The sequence below is a fragment of the Sciurus vulgaris genome (genome assembly GCF_902686455.1).
Source record: "Sciurus vulgaris genome assembly, chromosome: 7".
NCBI lineage: Eukaryota > Metazoa > Chordata > Mammalia > Rodentia > Sciuridae > Sciurus > Sciurus vulgaris.
The window spans coordinates 136,199,153-136,222,367 of record NC_136467.1 but is presented as its reverse complement, the minus strand read 5'-3'; the positions used below and the strand labels follow the sequence as shown (position 1 = coordinate 136,222,367).

At 39.2% G+C, this 23,215-nt stretch overlaps 1 protein-coding gene across 1 annotated transcript in view; it reads left to right on the top strand.

The window, feature by feature from the left end:
* ECI2 (enoyl-CoA delta isomerase 2) overlaps nucleotides 1-3,125 on the top strand; it is a 149,172-nt gene extending 146,047 nt beyond the window's left edge. The window contains exon 11 of the mRNA XM_079146401.1: nucleotides 3,097-3,125. The gene's annotated coding sequence lies outside the window, so the exon portion shown is untranslated. The remainder of the gene's footprint in view (nucleotides 1-3,096) is intronic.
* The last annotated feature ends 20,090 nt before the right edge of the window (nucleotides 3,126-23,215 follow it).

The window sequence follows — 23,215 nt, the reverse complement described above, 5'->3', positions numbered from 1 at the left end:
TTCTCTTCCCCCTTATCTTTCCTTCCTGCCTACTGACTAGGCCCAGGAGTGGCTGGTGACAAAGCAAAAAAGGTGAGCAGCAGATGGCGGGGGGGGGGGGGGGGGGGGGGGGGGGCAAAGTGATTTAGGCAGGTAAGGGCTCAGGGGGCATTAATTAGCAGCTCCTTGCCTGTAATCCCTGACAAGAGCAGGTAAATTTGGTAATCCATGGGCTCAGGAGATCCTTGACATTCCATTCTCCCAGGGGCAGTCTCCAACTTCCAGAGGCAGATGGCTTTCATGGCCTCCATTTCCTGGATTCGACTCAATCCCCTGATCCCCTAACTACACTATCTGCCTATACTAACTGCCTGTCCCCAGTTCTGGCTTCACAGCTTTGTACAGGAACTCTGCCATTCAACCACCTCCTCTGAGCAGGTAATTGCTACTCCTGGAGCCAGGACCGCTATTGTGGAGGCTCAGCAACTCTTGCCTCTGCTTGGAGATGACTCGTCCTGGTTCATGACTTCCATGGCTCTATTCTCTTCCTGCCTTAGGCTTCTGCCCAGCCTAGCAAGTACTACTGCAAGACTATTGGGAAGAAAAACTCCACTCCGCCCTCTCAGGTCCAGTGCCTGGAACCCTGCAAATTAGACTGACAAAACCCAGACTAACAGAAAAAAAAACATACAAATTTTATTTGCTATTAGTATTTTAATTTCTACACCTTTGCAGGGGTCTCACAAAAAAAGGAGGAGAAAAGCAAAAATGTTGTTAGCCCTCAGAATCTATATACCATCCTAACAAAGGATGATGAATTTATGGAGAAGTGACAAAACGGAGGTGTTCAGACTTCATGGATGGTGAATTGTAGGAAGGTGAATGTATGGGGGAAACTAATGAAATATAAATGTTACTTCAATATAAGTATTTTCACACAGATTTGGCTTGGTATTGTTCTATTGATAAGAACCTTCTCCTCTTTGGGATACTGGTGAGGGGAGGGGGACACTTTCACAAAAGGAAATGTATGTCTTGCCTTTAAGCAGAAAGTGGGAGGGTAGAGAGTTTTCTTGTGTCTGGTGTTTCTCATTTGCCCTCAGCAAAACTATCCTTGTGCCAAAGTGGCATTTTTAGGGTGTGATACTGATTTCTTTGATCCCAAATTCAAATCCCCACAAAGAAAAGATTCTAGCGCTTTGAAAAGTTATTCTCTTTCCTGCTGGGCAGAGATATCACATCACTCCCCTTTGGAGGATGGTGGTGACCCTATAAATGAGCTCCCTTGGGGCCAGCTTCTCCTCCTTGGTCCAGGATGCTGACAAGGTCCTCCTTTTGGAAGAGCCCATGGGCATGGAATGCATTCAAGACACACCACTGGGAATTGCTCTGCGGCCACCAAGGCAGTAATTGATGCTCCAAGGTCAGGGAGACACTTCCTAAGGGAGCAGCTTTCAAAGCCCACTACCAATGCAGGTCTGAGTCCCCAGGATCAAGAAGATCTGTCTTACTGACTTGTTTCTTCTGACCTCCTCCAATTACTTGGGTTAAGCCCTCAAAGCCTGGATGAATAGAGGGATGTTGTTTATGGACTGTTTAAACAAGTGGGCCATTAACGTGGTATTTATTTTCATTTGTTTTTGTTAACCTAAATAAATGAGTGGCCCTTTAAAAAAAATAAATGTGTAACATTGTAAGGCCCCCAAAAAGGAAACCCCAACTCTGTCCCTTGGATCGACGGCAACCCCAATCAACCACAGGAGGCGTCACTTGATGCAAACCGCAAGAGGTGTTTATTCCAGCGTGCTGGGACCCAACTCGAGGAGTCGAGTCCCTAGCAGAAAATCTTGTAGGTTTATAAAGGCAGAGACCACACATCGGGAGGGGTCGCACATGAAAGGGAAAAGGGGGGAAAAAAAAGAAAAAATGGGGAACAAAGCTGCCAGGAAATTTCAAAGGGGGTCTGGGTTTGCTGATAACATACAACATGTTTCACAATGTTTTACAACAGGGTGTAGATTCTGGGGTCTTAACTGCCTGAATACTATCTTGCTCCAATTACTCTTTTACTCTCTGTTTGGGGCTGTTTCCTGGAACAGCTTTAAGGGCTTTGTTCCCCTTACTGGGAGGGAGACCTTAGGGAGTTGAGATAAAACAGACAGCTTAAAAAAATGTCCATTCTTTCAACATTATAAGCAAAATTGATACCAAGTTTGCCAGAAATTACTGTTAGAAGCTATTAGTATTAACTTTTTAGAATTTGAAAACAAGGCATTATGGAATGTAATATTCATTCAAATGATATTTGAGAACCAGCTCCGTGCCAGACACTGTATGAAGCCCCAGGAACACAGATATGAAGAAGGCAGACAGACTTCCTGCCCCTGAGGAACTTAAATAGTATATATTCAATCAACCCCTTTTCCCATTTTTTCAGAATAATGAAGAGTAGGGCAAGGAGTGAATGGGGGTCAAAAGTGAAGTCTCACACCAGGGTTTTCTCATTAATGTATGAATGAATGACCTCGAGGAAGCAATTAGCCTTGGACGCTGCAGTTTACTTCTGTTGGCATCAGATCTGCTATTTTGCTGCTGCCATTATTCTACCTCCCCTACACCACTCTACGACCCAGACTGTTAGCCCGAGAACTTCCTCGCCAGCCATTGATCCATTGTTCTTAGCCCGTGAAATCCCACTACTTAAGAGAAGCTCCCAAGCCATTTTCTCTCTCTCCCCCAGCCCTGAGAGCAGACGTTCTGGTCATCTGCCTAATAAAATCTCATGTGTGACTTCCCACGTCCAGAGTGGTTTTCTGGGTGCATTCATTGGGCCCGCAACTCAGACAGGGTGCCCCAGAGTGCTTGCTCCCTTGGATTCAAGGATCTGTGCTGCTTTGAGACCTGAACTGAGCCACATTTTTCTTACAACTTCCAAATTCAAGCCAGCTGTGAGCCAGAATAGTGCCCAGTGACACCTTTACTACTTAATGATCTTTTGGTCCACTGGAGTGGCTTCCTTTTCCTTCTCCCCCATTTTCATTTCCCCTTTTTTTTTTTTTTTTTTTTTTTTTTGGTGCTGGGGATCGAACTCAGGAACTTGTGCTTGCATTGCACAAGTTCTACCGACTGAGCTATCTCCCCAGCCCTTCCCCTTATCTTAAAGGGAAAAAACACTCTCAACAAATAGCTGGTAGTTGGCACCTTGAGTTTTAGATTACTGTAAGCACAAAGGACGGCATGGATTCAGAGAAGCCTTTATTCCTTTGTGAACTTGGGCGCCATTCGGATCCACTTTATGGATGGGAAAATGGCCGCCAGTCACAGGGGGTATTCTGGTTTTATAGGGTAGGAGGAGGAGGATGTAATCATTGTGTACCTGCAGTTTTGACCATCAGGGGCTAGTTGTACAGGTTAGACCCAGACCCTGAAGGATGAGTATTCAGATCTTCCCCATTGTCATTCAGGACTGGGTTGACACGGGAAAGGTCAAGGTTTAGGGCCTGGCATTCCGTATCCACCCCTTTCCTTTAGGGCCCACTGTTATCAGGAATGCACTGGGAGAGGTTTAATGTTTGGCCAATTTCCTTTCCCACTTCCTGAGCCACACTGTCCCTCCATTTTCTTGGGGAGTTATCTTATAGGGATATTATTTACCATAACCCTTCAATTACTATTAATCTTGCATGGAACCAGTGATACATAATGAACTCTCAAGCCCTGTAATCTGAATAGTTACCAGTTTCCATCACAGAAGACTCACTCAGGATAGTTCCTTGCAACCAACCCATGAAAACTCTTAAGGTACAGGCTCATGAATGGGTCCTCATTCTTATTGTTACTGTCAGCAAATAGAAAATTTGATTCTAAACTTTACATGAGAAGCTAAGGGCCAAGGCATTCTTCATAACAGGAAGAACCTTTGGGTATAAACTGAGGAGTGGGATAACTGGGTCAAAAGGTGGGTCCATTCCGAGTTTTCTGAGGATCCTCCACACTGCTTTCCAGAGTGGCTGCACCAATTTGCAACTCCACCAGCAATGTAAAGTGTGCCTTTTTCCCACACCCACACCAACATCTATTATTGCTTGTGTCCTTGATAATAGCCATTCTAATTGGAGTAAGACAAATTCTTAGAGTTGTTTTTAATTTGCATTTCTCTAATTACTAGAGATGTTGAACACTTTTTCATGTATTTATTAATCACCTGTATACCTTCTTCTGTAAAGTGTCTGTCAGTTCCTTGGCCCATTTATTGATTGGGTTCTTTGTATTTTTGTGTAAAGTATTGTAAGTTCTTTATAAATTTTGGAGCTCTATCTGAAGTATGTGTGGAAAAGATTTTCTCCCACTCTTTAGGCTCTCTTTTCACATTATTGATTGTATATGTTGCTGAGAAAAAGTTTTTTAGTTTGAATCCATTCCATTTATTGATTCTTTTTATGACTTAAAATTAGAATACTACAATAACACAGCCACATTAATGTTTATAGCAGCCTAATTCACAACAGCTAGATTGTAGAACCAAATTAGATGTCCTTCAACAGATGAATGGATAAAGAAACTGGGGTATATATACACAATGGAATATTATTCAGCCATAAATAATAATATTATGGCATTTGCAGATAAATGGATGGATGGATGAAATTGGAGAATATCATTCTAAGTGAAATAAGTCAATGCCAAAAAACCAAAGGCCGAATGTATAATATATATAAAGCTGCTCCCCCGCCCTTTATGCTGCAGTCATTTCCCCGCCTCCCAATTTACAACTAGCTTGTCAGTCTGTGAACATCCTAGCTAGCTATTGGTTCATCAGTCAGCTTGCAAGTATCCTTCTCCAGTATTGGTCCCCTGTTAGCCCGCAGAATTCGACTGCTTAAGAATAGCTCCCCTGCCATTTTCACTCTCTCTCCTCCTCACTTTCATGCTCTCTCCTCCTGGCTTTTTATTCTCTCTCTCTCTCTTTTTTCCTCTCATTTTCTCTCTGACCTTGCGGGGAGACACTGTGCCTGTTTGCTTAATAAACTCTCTTGCGTGAGTTCCCGCGTCTGGAGTGGTTTCTGGGTTCTTACAGAATGTTTTCCCTGATAAGTGAAGGATGATATATGATGGGGGTGGGGGACCGGGGGTGGTGAGAGAATGGAGGAACTTTAGATTGCATAGAGGGAAATGAGAGGGGGGTATGAAAAATGGTGGAATAAGCAGACTTCATTACCCTATGTACATGTATGATTACACGAATGGTATGAATCTACATCGTGTACAACCATAGGAATGAAATGATGTGCCCCATTTGTGTACGATGAAACAAAATGCAGTCTGGAAAAAAAAAAAAAAAAAAGAGAAAGGAAGAACCAAATAAAAGAAACTATGCTAGATACAAAGACTTAATATAAAGTCATAGGAATTAAGACAGTAACATTGAAACAAGATTAGAAAACAGACCAATAGAAGAGACCACCTAAAGCAGGCTTATGTAAAGGATGCAGATTAATGATAAAAAAATTATGAAAAAAATGAATGGTGCTGAAGCCAGAGCTCAAGGCAGGCATTTAGTGTAGAATAGGGAATCTGGTCAAATAGAGGCATGAAGGCCATCTGAGTCTGGGAAGTCGGAGACCACCCCTGGAAGATTGGAATGTCATTGTCTCCAGAGCCCTTTTGATCACCAAGGTTACCTGCCTATACTACCCCTCCCCAAAAAAGCTGCAGGCAGGGAATTGCTAATTAATGCCCCCTTGGGCTACCTGCCTGAATCCTCCCTGTGGCCCTTCTCCCTGCCATCTGCTTCTCACATTTTTGCCATGTCATGGGCAACTCCTGGCCTAGTCACGTAGGCAGGAAGGAGAAAGATAAGGCAGGAGAGAACAGGAGAACAAAGGAGACCCTAATGTATAAAAGATGCAGGGCACGCTCACTTGGGATTCTAGAACATCAGCCATGGCCCCCTTCTCCCTCTCTGAAGTCTGTTACTACTTTTAAATAAAACCTGCTTAATATGCTTGCCTTGGTGTGCTTCTCCGGTGTTATACTTCAACATCTGAGGTAGCAGAAAGTGTCACCGATAAAGGGCGGTATCAGTACTAGGTCAGAGTCAAAAAGAAAATCTTGAAACCTATCTTATGCCTGCCACAAAAATCGATTCCACTTAAAAAATGAAATTTTTTAAAATGTCACTTTCATAAGAAAAAATATTTTACCATATTGAGAAAGGGAAAGATTTCTTAAACACATCACCAAAGTAGAAGCCACAAAGGAAGAGGCTGATAAATTGGATTCCCTCCAAATTAAGAGTTTTCATTTATCAAACAACAGCTGAAAGAGAGTGAAGACGACAAACATGGTGAAGCCAGAATTAAGGACAGGCAGTTAGTGTAGAAATAGGGGATCGGGTCAAATCGAGGAAATAAAGGCCATGAAAGTCATCTGCCTCTGGAAGTTGGAGACTGCCCCTGGAAGAATGGAATGCCAAGGATCTCTGGAGCTCATTGATTACCAAATTTACCTGCCCTTATCAAGTACTGCAAGCATGGAGCTGCTAATTAATGCTCCCTGGGCCTTTGCCTGGCTGAATCTCTTTGGCCCTCCTCCTGCCCCATCTGATTCTCACTTTTTACAAAACCAGGACTAGTCAATAGGCAGAAAGGAGAGATAAGGGGTGGAGAACAAAAGAGACCTTAACCTATAAAAGATGGAGGGTGCGCTCACTTCTTGGGACTTTAGAACATCAGCCATGGCCCCCTTCTCCCTCCCCCGAGAAGTCTGTATTATTACCTTTAAATAAAACCTGCTTAATATGCTTGGCGAGCTTCTCTAGTGTTCAAACTTCAACATTACAGGGAGCAGTGTTCAAACTTCAACATTACAGGGAGCAGAACTTGTCACTGGTAAACAGCAGTATCAATGGCATGGAGGTTGATACACAGAATACATGTAACTGACAAAGGACTCATATCCAGAAAATATAAGTAACTCCTATAAATCAATAGGAAAAAGACCCTAATGGAAAAATGGGTGGAAGACCCAGCCAGGTAATTTATTAAAGAAGATATGCTAATGGTGTTCAACTTCCTTAATACTCATGTAAGTGCAAATTAAAATCACAGTGATTTACCAGCATCCATTCTCCACTCCAGCAGAAATAGAAAAGGTTAGTGATTCAAAGTGTTAACAAAGATGTGCAATAATAACTCTTGTTTACTGCTAGAGGGAGTATATTGTATTTGGTGTCACATACTGAGTTGAAAATTAACACATTCCCAAGACCCAGGTATGTTACTCATCAGGTAATAGAAATGCATTTGTATGTGCATCAAGAGACATGCATTTGTAATAGAAAAAAACTTGAGGAAATCCACATGAGACTTCAGGTTTCCAGATTGGAAGTTGTTGCTTGTATCCTCACAACAAGAAAAAAGATAAACTAAAAATAAAATGTTTTTAGGTTCATCAGAGTATTGAGACCACAATGCAAACTGCTGCCCCTAAAATTGGAGAGGCAGGTGAGTACAAGAGCAGAAGTTGGACACTGGAGCCAGGGTGTGAAAACGAACTGTAATGAATACGTTGCTGAAGGTCATTGTGCACTAGCTTGAGAATTAAAAATTAAGGGGAGCACATTCGAGGTGTTCCTGCATATTTATGAGCCTACCTCCAGGAACCTCATAAGGTACTCAGGGTGAACATTCGAGAAAAACTCCCTGCTACTTTACACAGGAGAGGAGAAAAGTAATCATCTTGAAATATACCCAAGCATTCTGTTCTTAAAAACAAACAAACAAACAAAAAACAAAAACAAAAAGCAGAAAAAAAAAAAAAAAAAAACCAACCCTCTTGCCTTCCAGGGAAACTATTTTGCCAGAACCTAGCCACCTTGGGTTTTACTAGAGCTTAACACCCAAGTTTCTAGTCCCCAACTTGGGCTCCCTTGTAGCATTCCTATCACACTTAAGCACAGTGTATGTGTGTGGCAGGTAGCCAAGAAGCACCTGAAGGTCACAGCCCAGGGGACAGGCTCACTAAAAGACTGGGTTCTAATCATGGCTCTATTTAGCCCTTTCCCTCTTTCCGCACCTTATGTGTGCATAAATAGAACTCATGTACAACAGGAGAGAACAACTGAAAGAACTGCAGACCTCAGACCTTTTGGAAGAAGGAGACTCTGGGAAAATCCAAAGACATAGGAGAGAATAACTGAGGACACCAGAGGACATTTTATCCTCTGACACCTATTATGTAAGCTTAACTCCTAATCAGATAAATAAAATGTTACTCACATATTTACCTCAGGTTTTTGTTTCTTTTCTTTTTCCCAGTACATCACATCTAGCCAAACATTGGGAGACATAATAAAAGGCAAAAAAATCATGGTTTGAAGAAATAGAGCAAGTCAGACTCAGATATGGCAGAAATGTTGGAATCATCGGAGATCAGGAGTGTAACTATGAATAATATGCTAAGGACTCTACCAGAAAAAGGGGATGATATGCAAGAACAGATGGGTAATATAATCACAGGAATGGACATGCTAAGAAAGAATCAAAAGGAAATGCTATAAATCAAAAACACTACTAGAAACGAAAAAATGTCTTAGATGGTGTTAAATTGATAAGTTTGGCCTGTTTATAGACTTGAGTGATATAGTTTCGCCCAAAGCCACCTCTATATGCAGCAAATTGCAAACTTAGTATGTAAATAAAGATGTGACTGAAGAATATATTCTTGTAACAGATAGCTCATTCTCAGCAAATCTCAAATTAGAGCTCCAGCCAATCACAGGCTGTCGACTGATCACACCATGCCCATATAAGACAAAAGCTGACTGCAGCCAATCAAGTTGTTTCCATATGTCACTTCCTTTACTCAGGCAATAAATATAACCAGCGCATATGGGTGGGTGGGGAATTCTGAAACTGTTGGTCCAAGGTGCTGCCCTAGAACATTTTTCTTGCTCTAATAAACTTCATTGAATTTAACTCATCTCAGATTTTTCTTTAACAATTGGCTCTTCAGTAGCCCGAAAATAGCTGAAGAAAGTATAAGTGAGCTTGAAGATATGTCAATAAAAACTTCTCAAATGTAAAGACGAAGAGAAAAAAGAATGAAAGACAACATAATATTAAAAAGACCAATGGGACAATATAAAAAAGATGGAACATATGCATAGTGGGAATATCAAAAAGAGATAAAAGAAAGGAACAGAAGAAATATTTGGGTAAAAATGGATGAAATTTTTCTAAAATTAATAATAAATACCAAACAACAGCCAGGAAGATCAGCAAAAGGTAAGAAGGCAAATGCACAGAAGTATATGTACTTAGTCAGATCATATTCAAACTGCAGAAAAATTAAAGATAAATAAGAGAAAATATCAAAAGAAGCCAGTGGAAATAAAGCACCTTATCTATAAAGGGACAAGGAAAAAATTATAATAGACTTCTCTTCAGAAATCATGCAAGCCAGAAAAAAATACTCACCATATTGGTCAACTTTCCATTACTATAACAAATGCCTGAGATAATCAATTTGTAAAGAGAAAAGTTTCCGTCTGACTCAGTTTTGGAAGCTCTAATCAATAATTGATTGGCTGCATTGCTGTGGGACTTGTGATGAGACAGTCCATCATGGTTGGAGCATGTAGCACGTTAGGGCCAAAGTGAAAGTGAAAAGAAGAGGAAGGGAGGATGGTCCGCTTCAAAGTTATGCCTCCAACGGCCTGAGGACCACCCACTAGGTTTCTCCTAGTAAAGGTTCCACTGCCCTATAGGGCCAGGCTGGGGACTAGGTCTTTACACATAGACCTTTAGGGACATTTAAGATACAAATTATAACACTAGCTACTTAGAAAAATTATTCTTTAAAAATGAAGGAGAAAATACTTTCTCAAAGAAAAATTGGTTATTTGCCACCAGTAGATTTGCCTGTTGAGACATGTTAAGAATTCTTCAGAGGAAAAAAAATGATAAAGATCAGAGGGTAGGAACTTTATCAAGAAAGTAAGAGTAGGGCTGGAAGAGTTCTTGCCTAGCACATGCAAGGCACTGGGTTTGATCCTCAGCACCACATAAATAAAATAAAGTTACTATATCCATCTACAAATATATATAAAGGAACAAATGAAAGGGAATTCTTCATTCCTTCACCTAAGGTTTTAGTTTCATGTCAAGACATGGAACATGATGGATTATTGCTTTAAAAAAGAAATACACTGACCTTTTCGACCCACAACCTCTACATGTAGAGGCACTGAAATGGACATAGCAATCTCTCTGATTCATGAGCAAAGGATTTGGTAAAATTGTAAATAAGAAATGAAAATATGATGAATACTATCTTCCCCTCAGCTCTATCTGTGATAATAATGTAGTTTATTATATCTTATGCAAGAGAACATATTCATTATAATATCATCTTGCCAGTTAAATTCAAGCATCATTTTCAGACCAATCATTCACAGTTTAAAGAAAAGTGAATTGGGGCCTGGGGAGATAGCTCAGTTGGTAGAGTGCTTGCCTTGTAAACACAAGGCCCTGGATTCAATCCCCACCAACAACAACAACAAAAAAAGTGAATTGAATTATTTTAAGTGTGGGCACAATTAATTGTTTATCCCCCCCCTCATATTATATATATATATATATATATATTTTTTTTTTTTTTAGCAGGGGTAGCTATAATAATACTAGACAAAATAGATTTTAAGTAACGAACTGTAAAAAGAGGCAAAGAAGGTCATAATATAATGTTAAAGAGGTTAATTCATCATGAGAATATAATAATTATAAATATATATGAACCTAATACCTAAATATATGAAGCAAATATTAATAGACCTGTAGGTAGAGATAGACGACAAATAAATATATATATAGTTTTTGAGCTAGAAATGAAGATGCAGTGAAGTCTTTTATAGGTTTTAATTTCTAATAAAGCAAATACTGATTACTAAAACCCATATAAACAAAAAGTCCTTTGAGTTCCCACCTCCTTTCTTTTTAAAGAAGTAAAGAATTCTTGAGATTAAGAGGTAAGAAAATCTCTGAATTATTCCCAGACATGAATGGCCCTTTTCTTCCTGTGGCCCCCTAAAGAGCCATTGCGAGGGACTTCCAAATACCTTTGTAAGTAGGGCGTATGTTTTTGGTTCTTTTAATCAGAATAGCTGTTTTTTGGTGACTGGAAGGACATTGATCACTTTTAGCTTTTTTCCTCCTTGGTCTTTGGTTTATTTAAAATCTTTTCTCTGTTTATTTCTTTTCCTCATTTTCCTTATTTTTATTTATTTTTTTATTCTTTATTTTTCTATTTTTACCTTTTTTGTTTTTCTAGTTTTTAATTCTTTTGATTTTTACTTTTCTTACTTTTTCCTTTTTCCTTTGTCTCACTTTTTCTTTATATTGTCTTTCCCATTTAAAAATTATTATTGTATTTTTATTTTTCACTTTGTTAGTAGTATTACTAAAAAGTACCTATAACTACAACAATTTGTTAAGGGAAAAACAAAATAAAAAGATGTGATTGTGAAATCAAAAACATAGAATGTTAGGAGTTAAAGTAAAATGCAGAGTTTTTGTATGCAATTGAAGTTGATATCAACTTAAAATAACCTGTTGCAATTATAAGGGGTTCTATGTAAGCCCCATGGTAACCACAGAATAAAAATCTGTAAGAGATTCATAAAAGATAAAGAAATCAAAACATATCACCACAGAAAATTATCAGAACATAAAGATAGAGTGGAAGAAAGCAACAAAGGATCCACAGAACAATAAACAATATAGTTAACAAAATGGCAGTAGAAAGTTCAATTATTATTTTGAATGTAAGTTAATGGAATTCTTAGAGTAGCAGAGTGAATATGAAAATGAAACCCAACTATCAGTTGCCTATGAGAGGCACACTTCACTTGTAAGGACACACACAGATTGAAAAGGAAGAGAAAGAAAAAAATATTCCATGTAACCCCAGCATTACAAAACCAAAACAAAAACTAAAATCAGAGTAAGAAAATTTCCATGCAAATGGAAACCAAAAGTGAGCAGGGGTAGCTATAATAATACTAGACAAAATAGATTTTAAGTAACAAACTGTAAAAAGAGGCAAAGAAGGTCATAATATAATGATAAAGAGGTTAATTCATCATGAGAATATAATAATTATAAATATATATGAACCCAATACCTAAATATATGAAGCAAATATTAATAGACCTGAAGGAAGAGATAGACAACAAAACAGGAGATTTCCATACTCCATCTAAACAATTGTCAGATCATTTAGAAAGAAAAATTAACAAGGAAACACTGGATTTCAATGATACTTTGGACTGAGTGGGCCTATCAGACATATGTGGGACATTCCATTCAATAGCAACAGAATACATTCTACTTAAGTGAACGTAGAATGTTCTCCAGAATGGAGTATATGTTAGGCCACACACACACACACACACACACACACACACACACACACACGCACCTTAACAAATTTAAGAAGATTAAAGTCATATCAAGTATTATTTCTGACTATGATGGCACAAAAGTGGAAATTGGTATCAAGAGAAAACAAGGAACATTTGTGAATGCCTGGAAATTAAACAATGTGCTCTTAAATAGTCAATGAATTAAAGAAAAAAATCAAATGGGAAATAAAAAATATCTTGATACAGAAATAGACACACAACAAAACAAAATATTTGGGATGCAGCAAAAGCAGTTCTAACAGGAGAGTATATAACAAAAAACATACATATTTTAAAAAGAATGACCTTAAGTAAACAACCTAACAGTAAACCTCAAAAGGCTGGGTATAGCTTGGTGTTAAGAGAGCCTGATTAGCAAGCAAGAGGCCCTCAGTTTAATACCTGTAAGAGAAACAAACAAACAAACAAAAACACTCAAGGAACTAGAAAGAGGAGAAGAACAAAGTCCAAATGTACTATAAGGAGGGAAATAACAAAGATCAGAGTAAAAATAAATGAAATAGAGATCAGAAGTATAATAGAAAAAGATTAAAAGTTGAGTTTTTGAAAGATGAAAGCACTAACAATCTTTAGCTAGGCTAAGAAAATAGAATAAAAATCAGAAATGAAAGAGGACACAACTAACACCACAGAAATACAAAAGAGCATGAGAAACCACTATGAATAATTATATACCAAACAAATTAAATAACCTAGAAGAAATGGGGAAATTCCTAGAAATATACAACCTACCAAGAAATGCCAAATCTGAATAGAACAATAATGAGTAAGGAGACTGAATCAGTAATCAAAAAATTATCTTTAAAGAAAACTCCAGGACCTGATAGCTTTACAGCTGAATTTTACCTAGCATGCTTTTTTCTTTTTATATCAGGGATTGAGTCCAAGGGGGCTTAACCACTTAGCCACATCCCCAGCCCTTTTTACTTTTTATCACTTGGTTTCTTATAGCCTTGTTAAGTGCTGAGGCCGACTTTGAACCTGTAATCCTCCTGCCTCAGCCTCACGAACTGCTGGGATTACAGATATGCACCAGCATGCCTAGCCTCTACCAAGCATTTAAAGAAGTGATATCCGTTCTCTGAAACTCTTGCAAATAGTTGAAGTGGAGGGAATACTTTCAAAGTCACTTTATAAGGCCAGCATTACTATGATCTAAAGAGATCACTACAAGACAATTACAGACCAATATTCCTGAGGAATACACATGCAAAAATACCCAACAAAATGATAGCAAACTGAGTTGAATGGCACACTAAAGATATCATTCACCATGATGGAGTGATGTAAGGATGGTACATACATAAATCAATAAATGTGATTATACTCTATTAATCAAATGAAAGATAAAAATTCAACTTCTTTCTGTGATAAAAATTCTCAATAAATCAGGCATAGAAGAAATGGCCCTCAACACAATTAAGGCCTTATTTGACAAGCCAACATCTGACCTCATATTCAACAGTGAAAAATTGAAAGCTTTCCCTCTAAGATCAGGAACAATACAAGGATGCCCATACTTGCCACTTCTGTTCCACATTATCCTGGAAGTCCTAGTCAGAGAATCAGGCAAGAAAAAAAAAAAAAAGTGAAAGTTATACAAATCAGTAAGGAATCAGGTAAATAGTCTCTGTTCATAGACAACATGATTTTTGTATTGAAAACCTCAAAGACACCACTAAAAATCTATTAGAATTAATAAATGAATTCAGTAGAGGGATACAAAATCAATATTTATAAATAAATAGTATTGCTACATACTAACAATGAACTATGCAAAAAATAAGGACAAGCAATTCTCATTACAAGAACAAAATATCAAAATAATTAGGAATTAATTTATCAAAGAGGTTGTACACAGAAAAGTATAATTTTTCTTTTTTTGGTACTAGAGATTGAACCCAGGGTTCTTAACCACTGAGCAACATCCCTAGCCCTTTATCTTTATTTTTTATATTGAGGTAGGATCTCACTAAGTTGCTTAGGGCCTTGTGAAGTTGTTGAGGTTGGCTTTGAACTCACAATCCTCCTGCCTCAGCCTCTCAAGTTGCTGGGATTAGCGGTGTCTACCACCATGCCTGGCAAAAATTATAAAATATTGATGAAATCGAAGTCACTAATAAATGAAAAGATATTTCATGTTCATGGATTAGAAGAATTAACATTGTTAAAATGTGCATATTTTACCTAATATGATACATGAACTCAGTGCAAACCCTATCAAAATTCCAATGAAATGTTTCACAGAAATAAAAAAAAACAATCCTGAAAGACCTCAAATAGCCAAGGCAATACTGAGCAAACAAGGATAAAGCTGGTAGTGATACTCTCTGATCTCAAAATCTACTATAAAACCCTCACAATCTAAACAGTTCGGTACTGATATAAACATAAATACTTAGATAGAAAAGAATAGAGAGTCTAGAAATAAACCCAAGTAAATAGAGTAACCTAATATTTGATAAGAGACCAAGAAGACACAATAGGGAAAGAACAGTCCCTTTAATGAACAGTGCCAGGAAAACTGGATGTCTACATGTGGGAAAATGAAACTGGACCCTTATTTATACCAGACACAAAATCCACCTTGAAGTGATTAGTGACCTAAATGTAAGACCTGGAACTATAAAACTCCTAGAAGTTTTATAGAGGAAACACTTTGACATTGTCTTGGTAATAATTTTTGGATAGGACAACGAATGTACAGGGAACAAAAGCAAAAACAGACAAATGTTACTACAACAGCCTAAAAGGTTTCTGCATAGCAAAGAAAGCATTCAGCAAAATGAAAAGGCAACCTACAGATTGGGAGAAATTATTTGCCAGACATATCCGATAATGGGCTATTATCTAAGATATATATGAAACACACACCACTCAATAGCAAAACAATATGAAGAAAAACCAACCAACGTCCAGACAACTAAATAACCTGCTTCATAAAAACGGGCAAAGAGTCTGAATAGACATTTCTTCAAGGGAGACATAGATATGGCAAGTGGATATGTGGAAAAAGTTCAACATCAGCATCTTCAGGAAGATGCAAACCAATTAAAACTATAATCAGATTTACTTCACAGCTCTTCCGATGGCTTTTATCAAGACAAGAGGTAACAAGTGTTGGCAAGGGTTGGGAGAAAGTGTGCCCTCTACACTGTGGGAGGAGATCCAGATTGTTGCAGCCACTGTGAAAACAGTATGGATGTCCTTAAAGAAATTAAAAATAGAACTATCGTAGCTATAGCAATCTTTCCTCCGGGTAGATTCCCAAAGGAAATGAAATCACCACCTTATAAAGATATACCTGCACCGCCATGGTCATTGCAGGGTCATTCTCAATAGCTCATGTATAGGAACAACTAAAGGGCGCATCAGTGGATGAATGGGTAAAGACATTGTGACGTGTACCTATACGTAACTGAGCATTATTTGTAGCCTTCGACCAGGAGATCCTGCCATTTTTGGCAATATGGATGTAACTACAGGTCATTGTGCTAAGAGTAATAAGCCAGAAAAACAAACAAACAAACAAAAAAACCGACAACACTGAAATCTTAAAAAAAAAAAAATCAAATACTAAAAACGGAGGATTAAACAGAGGTTACCAGAAATGGGGAAGATAAAAAGATGTAGGTCCAAAGGGCTCAATGTTGCAGTTATGTTGGATAAATAAGTCTAGCGATCTAAGGCACAACCTGATTTGGGTAGAGTTAATAATATTGTACTGCGTACTAAATAAACATTTGCCAAGACAGTAGATTTTAGGTACTCCTACCACAGGAAAAAAAAAAATGCAAAGCCACCGCCTGAGATGATAGAGGTGTTAATTTACTTGAGTGTGGTAATCACTTCATTTTGTACAGGTGTATTGAAAAGTCAGGTGGTATACCTTAAATATATCCAATAAAATGTTTTAAAGAGTGGAATACAAAGATATAAATTGTAATCCCTATTTTATAAACACAAATGCACTTTCACCTCAACACAGAGAAATTTTTCTATTCCACAAGGAGTAGTGGTTATCCCTGGTGATTTGGGAAAATGGAGCAGAGTCTCATTCAAGAGCGGTGCTTTCACTGGGAAGCAAACAGATTTGTTTTCATCATTTGAATTTATAATTAGATGCTTTTCACTCTTCAAAGAGGAGCTAAATTTTAATATGAATCCTTTCTCTATGAGGAGTTTTGTTTTTTGTTTTGATGGGGTAGAGAGTAAGGTGAAGGCTTGGAGCACTTGTTGGGTAGGACACATGTGACCTACTAGGGGCTGGAGTGTGGCTTATGGACACTAATTCCCTTTTAGTGCCTGTCTAACCAGGTATGTTAGCCCATTTTTTGTTGCTGTGACAAAATATGTGAGAAAAATAACTTAAAAGGAAGAAATGTTTATTTTGGCTCAGGGTTTTAGTCCATGGTTCCTTGGTCCCATTATTCTGGGCCTGTGGTGGTGGGTGCATGTGGTGGAGGAGATCTGCTCACCTCATGGTGGCTGGGAAGCAGAGAGAAGAAGAGGCAAGGGTCCCAATGTCCCCTTCAAGCACACACCCCCAGTGACTTAAATTCCTCCCATGAGGCCTCACCTCCTAAAGGTTCCACCCCTACTCCATAGGACCACAAGATGGTATCCAATCCTTGAACGTATGGGCCTCGGGGGACATTTAAGATCCAGACTGGAAGAGCAGGGCTCATCTTCTGTCTGCTGTTTGTTTTGGTATGGTTTCTGTCTGCTATTTTTGAAGACGAAAACTTGTGTTCAATGGACAAGTTCTGGAAGCACTTCCAGGAATAATGACAGGAGTCGGATTTCCTAGGGATGATTCCTGGGCATCTGATTAAACTCCTTTGTCAGTAATCAAAACCTGGATTATTCTGGATTAGTTCCGTCATTTCACAGAGACAACACCCATCTTCCATGATCCCTCTGGAAAATGACTGTTTTGTTTGAAAGCTTTTTGCTTGGAAGCCGCTGATGTGTTATTACCTTTATCAGCTTAAAAAACCCAACAAGGGTAGGTTTCCAGGTTTGGGGATTTAAGGGACTTTAAAATCAGCTGAGTATTTTCAAGCTGAAAATTAAAAGTATTTGTTATGGAAATATTGATGATATATCCTTAAGTATAGAATAGGGTATATAATTTATTTATCGTAAGATGTGATAATTCTAGGATTTCCTCTAGATATGAACACTTCCCCTCTCAAGAACGTTTTTCTCTCTTCGTGCTGTGTAAATTCCTTATTTTAAGACCCACTGGGTCCTGTAAAGCGAGACGGCTCTGTCAGACACAGGATGCTGTGGCCTTCGACCTGCTCCATGCCACCTCGGACTCACCTAACTGCACAACAGAGACAGCAGGGCTGGCCCTATGGAGAAGGGGCTGTTTTTCATCACGATGTGAGAGATGCTGAGAAGACTCCTGCCGCTTTCCTCAGGCCAACGTCGCTCGTGATGAGAGACTTGTGCGTCTAAGTCTTGAAGGCTTTTCCTCATGAGTTTCTGTTATGACATGAGCTTCTAGGATGGAAAGCGTCTGCCACCCGGAATCTTCCCAGGGTCTCCTGCAGGCCGGCTGAGAGGACAGAGCAGAGTGACCTGGAGGGGAAGGTCCTGCTACTGCTGGGCCTGAGGGAGGAGGGGAGGGAGCTGGCTTGCCGAGGACTTGGCCCAGCTGTTGCTGGTTGTGCAGTGGCAGGTCCTCCTGGCAGGGCTCAGAGTTACTCAGAAGAGCCGGACACCTGCCTGAGACGGCTTGGTGGTTTACTTCTGGGCTTTATTTTTTCTCTTTATCAATTAATTTATAATGTATCCTCCTCTCTTCTCTAACCTGCTAATCACTACTCTCTTTAGGGATAATTGCAGGGAAGAGGCTGATTTTCTGCCAAACGTTGGCTACAATTCCCTTCCACGGTTATGTGAGAATGTGACTCCTCTCACTTCTCAGCCACCATTCCTTCCCTTTCCCTGTTGTCATTCTGCCTCTTGCGAAGTTTTTTAGTGATTCGATGAAGGGACGGTTGAGACATTTTGGTGAAATGAATTTTCACTTAGCAACACGTGAAGGGTAAGTATCCAGGGATGCCACACATAGGTTAGGGTTCGAGAAACTCTGGCTACAACAATTTAATGACATGGACCATGGACCCTGAGATGCAGTCCCCTTCTGGGAGGATGGTCACAGTTGAGGGAGAGCCCAGTGGCTCTCCACTGAAAAGATCACATACTTCTTTTTTCACCTCCCCGCCTTCTGAGATTATCATGTTGCCAGGAAGGAGTTTGTTAGCAAGCGCTGGCCAACATCTGGTTCCCTGTGCTTCCTATGTACCTCATAGTTGCAGATCTGAAGAAATGTGAGCATTTACAAAAAAATGACTCTCTTTTGAATACCCCCTTTTTTAGTGCAGACGTTTTAGTTAAAAAGGAATGTTTAATATTGCTTGACTCCTCCACAGATCCATAGCATAGCGATTCCTTTTGGATACCTCATCCCCTTGTAATTTTGTAGCTCTGGTGGATGCTTTTCAAATCTGTCTCCTTTTCCTCAGTCAAAAGGGAGAGGAATTGCTGACATACTGCCTGCCAGAGCCCTGAAGCACATCTATTTCCAGCTTGAATAGCACAGAAATTGCCAGAGTGATGCATTACAGATTTTACTTTCCAGTGCAATGTGTGCCTATGTCTACACTGTGTCTTGCCCTTTTTCTCTGCCATCCAGCAGCAGGAAGGGAGGAATGTGGTTCTTGCTCCTGTGCCTGCCTGAGCTGCCTACCTGTGCAGGGGCCCGTTTTAGCTGTGTGCAGCCTCCAAGCTTCCGGAGTCCAAAAGATCACTCAGCTGCTGAACAGCAGGATTCGGGAGCATTTCCGGTAGTTTACTGTAGGTTGCAGTCTCTTGCTACATCTTCAGCAGCAGGTTTTTATAAACAAATATTTGGTAGAACAATTTTGCAAACATTTTCAGCAAGTCCTGAGGAAAAAAAATGTCCTACTTGTTTCAGAAGCCACAATTTATGCTGTTTGATGAAATTTTTCAAATTATTACTTTTCTTAGTTTTTAATCACCATAAGCAAGGTTAAAAAACAAATGGTGAAATATTTCCAGTATATGCAATATACATAATGGACTAGTTAGCAAGAAAACAACAGTTAATGATATTAATGTCAAGAATAGGCACTTTCAAAAAAAGATACAAAAATCGAATAAAAATATGAAAAGATTTCAAACATCACTGATAACATAAATGAACATAAAAGCACACATTTTTAAAGTGTCTGATTGGCAGACTGAACCCCATCTCAGAGAGAAACTGGAAAATTGCTTCTCATATTATTGGTGGGAACACACATAGGTACAATATTTTTGTAAGACTGATTTACAATATATAATGATTATTTAAGATGCTCATATACCTTTCCAATAAGACAATTTCCGACTTCCTATCTCATCTTCGCATAGTAGGACTAACCCCATAGGAAGTTGGCCCAGGTCATTCAGGGCAGTGCAGAGTCCCAGATGAAGGATGAGAACTTCAGGCAGTCAGCACTGAGTGCCCCAGCCAAAAAATGGCCCATCTTCACATTTATTAAAAAATGTTGGACCATTGCCCAAGACTTGTCCCCTCCAGGGTAAAACAAAACAAAATAAAACAAGACAAGACAAAACAAAAAAAAACAAAATAAAACAAGACAAGACAAAAATCCTCTAAGAATCTCTTGCTCTACATAGTCTCCAAATGTAAATCAAAACCACACATCTCTGCCTATTTAAGGCCATAAAGCAGGATCTTGCCAGGACATTCCTGATTATTTATTTGTTGTGTCCATCTGGAGAGTGCACTCTGTCTCCCCTTCAGCTGTTTGGCTCACTGGAGTCAGGATTTACGCTTTGCCCTAAAGGAAGCCAAAGATGCCTGATAGTGACTGAAAGGACATTTCTTATGGTCTTGATAGAGTGACATGGATTCTGGAGTAGGGTCCTGATACTTGCTCGAGAGGACCCATTTGCCATTTGTCTGAAGCAAATAGTTATCATTTTGCCATGGCCATTGGGGCAGCTCTTGTCCACAACGTGGCTGCTGTGTGACTCACCTGTAGGTCCTGTAGGTGTGGAGTCTCTCCCACCTTGACTGGCACCAGCAGGGATGGGGATTGGGTGGGCCTGAGGTGCTTCCTCTTTCTTACTGCTCGCCTGCCTTTGTTGAAGCTCCACTTTAGGGAACAGAAGACTTGTGCCTTCCCTCCTTTATTTAAACACCTGGGTCTGGATGCTGTTGTTGACAAGAGAGACCCCAGGGTTGGCTCTGTCTTGATTTGTGGTGTTTCCTTGGGCAGGTGGCATCAGATGGTCCTGTGGTGAGCACACGGTGGTTGTGTTGTGGATTTTTTTTTCCAGAGGCAGCATTTGAATCCTCATGGTGGCCCATATCCCATCTACACAAGAGGCTGTGGCAGGAGAATCGCGAGAGCCCAGAGTTGCAGATCAGACTGGCAGCATAGAGAGACCCCGTCTCAAAACAAAAAACAAAAAACAAAAAAACAAAGACAGCATTTGGAATTAGAAGACCATTTACATACACTTTACATTAATTTCCATATCAATCTCTGGTAACTAGCTCCAAATAACCTTCCATGAATTCAACTAATCAGTGCAGCTAACCAGTGTTGTAGCTCAACCCAGCCAGCATAGGGGCACTGCATACATGAAACACTACATAGATTTGTAAAGTCAAAATCATGTAATTACAGATCAGTTTAGGCCATTCATATATACAGCTGGCAATAGCTCTTTCTTAGCCCTAATTTCTTATGCTGAAGTGATATCTCCATTACCAAATTTCAGAGAAATTGTGCTTTAATAACAGCTGAGTTAACTCCATCTAATCCCCCCCAAATAAGGAAAGAAACTAAAGTTTATTTACTATCTTTCATTTTATAGGGACTGTACTAATATTGGCAAAGCCATTATCACACATTCATTCTTTCATTTAATAAGAAATCTATGTAGTTGCTGATTGATGAGGAGAAGAATACGCAGGAAAGGGTGCATTGTAGATTAGGTAAAGGCTGCTGTCAGGCCTTGCAGTGTACAGCCTGCACAACTGCACACACAGCTCTCAGATTACCTTTTCCTACTCTTCTCCTTTCTTGCCCTTTATCCTGGAGTGACTAGTCCTCATTCTGCCTCACCTGAAAACAGAAAGAAAATCTAGGGAAGAGGGTGACTAGACCTTGCCATATGCCTTGTGTTGATTCCTATTTTACGGGTTCCACTGGACACCAATACTATCCTGGGCTTTACTGAAATAATATGCTGACCACTGCTTCATGCATCTGACTTTCAGTAGTCTTTGAGAAAATTTTACCTCCTTTAGAGATTAGGCTGGGGATAGAAAAGGAGGGTCTGTTCTCAATTAGTACAGGGTCCTAAAAAGTCATGCTATAGGAGATCTTAAAATAACTAGATGTATTCCCTTTATGGTTATTTATATTAATTAGATATCCATTTAAAATACATTTCAGTATGGGTAGCAATTAATAAACCTTCACTTTTCCTCAAATTGTGGGTGAATGAATTATGAAAAGCCTTATCTATTCCTTTTATGAAGAACGTAAGAAAATAACAGCAACTGTTGCAGACTGCACCTGTCTCCCCTCCACCCAATCCACTATTGAGGCAGTTATTTGAAAGTCAAGGTTTAGAGAATAACGGTGTGGTCTCACAGAGCAGTCCTGCTTCCCTATGAATTCTGAACATGACTGATGCACAGGAAGTTTGTGCCTGCTGTTAACATCAGGGCCTAGAACCAGCCCTCTCGCTGGCTGTATCATGTCAGAAGATGAAGAGCTTGCAATTCAGGAGTTTTGACTGAATTCTGTTCTCAAGAATTCTCATATGCTCATGGGCTATCTCAGTCTCTGTTTCTCCAGCTGATCCCGTAGGCCATCACCCTCTGAAATACATCAAGTTCACTTCTTTTCATTATTGTTACTTTGTGGTTTAAACATAATGGATGACAGTATATTTTTGTGTCTTAGTGCCTTGCATCTTTTCCCTGTTGGGTTTCAAGATATTATGCCAGGAATCCTTTTGTATTAAGAACAACTTTTGAACTATATTCCTAGTACATACTTTTCTCACTGAAGATCGAGAGCCTATTATCTTCTGCTGTAAACTTGACCGCCAATAATGAAATCCTCTTCCTTCAAATGCTTTATATAAATTCAAAAAGTGAACAAAACTGAAGTCTGGCTTCCAGTAATTATGTTGAAGTAGTTTGTTGAATTAACATTTTGAATAATGAAAATGATAAAATTTAGACAAAATATGCACATACACAGGTGTATGTACTCGTACCAATTTAACATATATGTACAGACATTCTTCAACAAGCAGAACTTGGTGGGAGGGAGACTACCATTGAATGATGGAACAGATGATATGGATCTGGGAAAACTTGAATTTTTTTTTCTTCAAAGCACTTCACAAGCTATACATAGACCAGACAGAAAACTCAGTGTTACTAGTGGTGTCAAAGTAACACTGTTGGGGGCCAACAGAGTAGATGGATAGTTAGAAGATTAATTCTGGAAAGAAAGGAAGCACAAAGAAGCAAATCCCAAAATATTATGCAAGTTCCTTCAAATAATTGTCAGATCTTTGAGCTATATGTACAGAGTAGCCCTGAGGGTCCCAGGATAAATACAGCATTTGAAAACTCAAAAAATTGAATGAGAATTTCTTCTGTGCCTACTGTAGGGG